Consider the following 2,552-nt stretch of genomic DNA (forward strand, 5'->3'; position numbering starts at 1 on the left):
AAATTTTCAATGTTTTTGTATTTTCAAACAAAAATCACAATATTTTTGTATTTTTCAAGAGTTTTTAATGTTTTTGGTTTTTCAAAATATTTTAAACAAAAATCACAATATTTTTAAATTTTTCAAGATTTTTTTAATATTTTTGGTTTTTTCTTTATACAAACGAAATCACAATATTTTTGTATTTTTAATTTTCACCCCCAAGACCCAAAACATAAAAAGAAAATGAAAAAAATAAACAAAAATAAAGTAAAGATAATTATCCTTGTTTCAGGATATCAGCAAGAGTTTTTAATCCATTTAGACCAGGAAAAAATTTAAACGTGTTTTATCAAATGCCTTGGTAAACAGATCAGCTTTTTGAAAATCAGTGTGCACTTTCTCAATATCAATTAATTTCTTTTCAAAGCAATCTCGTATAAAATGATATCGAATTTCGATATGTTTATTTTTTGAGTGTTGCACGGGATTTTTGGTGATACTAATAGCAGCAGAGTTATCAATATAGATGGGAGTAGTAAGAAACATCAAACTGTAATCCCGCAAGTGTTGCTGGATCCAAATAACCTATGAACATCAACTCGAGGCTGCCACGTATTCTGCTTTGGCGGTTGAAGTGGAGACTGTTGTCTTCTTCGTACACTGCCAGGAAACAAGCCGGCTTCCTAGAAATTGACAACCCGCTGTGGTCGATTTAAAGTTGATCTTGCATCCTCCATAATCAGAATCGGAAAACGTAGTGAATTCAAAACTATCATCCTTGGGATACCATAATCCGGTGTCAGGATTACCCCTCAGATAGTGAAGTATACTCTTTACCGCTGCCAGGTGAGTCACTCGGGGACTTGATTGGTATCTAGCATACAAACAAACTGCAAACATTATGTCAGGCCGAGAAGTAGTTAAATACATTAATGAACCTATCATCGCTCGGTAAAGGGTAGGATCTACGGTATTCTCCAATTCGTCCGGTGACAAATTGTGACCCGCTGGAGGTGTTGAAGGGATTTTTCCGGCAGTTATCTTGAATCGGCTGAATACATCGTTCACGTACTTCGTCTGATGAAAGAAGATTCCCTTTTCAGATCGATGAACCTGCAACCCTAAAAAGAAGTTCATCTCTCCCATTGAGCTCATTTCAAACTTTGTTTGCATTGACTTCTCTAATTCCTTACATAACTTGTCATTTGCTGAACCAAATATGATGTCATCGACATATATCTGGACAAGGAGCAGATCATCACCAACATTCTTATAAAATACAGTGCAGTCCATAGTTCCTCGCATGAAACCATTATCAGTAAGATGGTCAGGAAGTGTGCTGTACCAAGCTCTCGGGGCTTGGAGTAGACCATACAGGGCCTTGTTCAATCGGTAAATACGGTCCGGATAATCTGGATCTTCAAAACCAGGAGGCTGCAAAACAAACACTTCCTCATGTAGTTCCCCGTTGAGAAATGCACATTTTACATCCATCTGATAAAGCTTAATATTCTTGTAAGCCGCATAAGCCAAAAATATTCGTATAGCCTCCAATCGAGCAACTGGAGCATATACTTCTATGTAATCTATGCCTTCTTGTTGATGAAATCCTAGAACCACTAACCTTGCTTTGTTTCTGACGATCGCACCACGGGTGTCCTTCTTGCACTTAAATACCCACTTCGTAGGAATTGGCTTCTTAACTTTAACGGGTTTGTCAATGAGATCTCATACACCCAGTTGATTAAACTGTTGCAACTCTTCCTACATCGCTTCTACCCAAGATGGATCTTCGAGCACCATACGAACATTTGTTGGTTCTACTTGAGATAGGAAGCAAGTGTATTTCGTGAGATTCATGATTCCCGAGGAATGCATATCCGCATACGCACACAATATGTTAGAGTCATTTGAAGTAACAACTTGATGACTTGTTTGCACACCTACATCAAGATCACCAATGATGTTGTCCTGTGGATGATAAGTATGAATCCGAAGAGTAGGAATCTCAGTCACAACAACATTATCAGATTAATTAGTTAGATTCTCCTCAGCATCATGAGACAATTCACCAATATCATGTGTTTCAGGAAATGGAGCCGAGGAGGAATCAACAAAATGACTATCATACGACGAGATAGAAATCACATCAGATGTATCTGGAAGATCATCTTGTGGAGCTTCATCATAATTAGAAACAGAATATCTTGGAGGTAAGTATTGATCTTCTAGATACGCTTGCACCAAGTCTTCATCCGGCTGTTCAACTATTTGAGTGAATGAATTAAATAAACTCTCATAGTCGAACATCCAATCAGGTCATTTACCTTGGGTAGGTGTGGTGTATCTTTTGCAATCAACATGGTACCAATCCTCTACACAGCCCGAAGTAAAATTAAATTCACGTTTCTTAGGTGATGTGTAACCTAAGAAATAACCTTCGATTGATTTTTCTTCAAATTTTCCCGCATCTTTCTTCAACATAGTACAAGGACACCCAAATGGCTCCAAGTACTTTAAGTTAGGCTTACGCTTGTTCAGAAGTTCATAAATCGTCTTTTGAATCTTCT

The sequence above is a fragment of the Bidens hawaiensis genome, unplaced genomic scaffold (assembly GCF_021521415.1).
Source record: "Bidens hawaiensis isolate Kalapana, Puna unplaced genomic scaffold, B.hawaiensis_p1.1 tig00020036_1, whole genome shotgun sequence".
In the NCBI taxonomy this organism is placed as follows: domain Eukaryota; kingdom Viridiplantae; phylum Streptophyta; class Magnoliopsida; order Asterales; family Asteraceae; genus Bidens; species Bidens hawaiensis.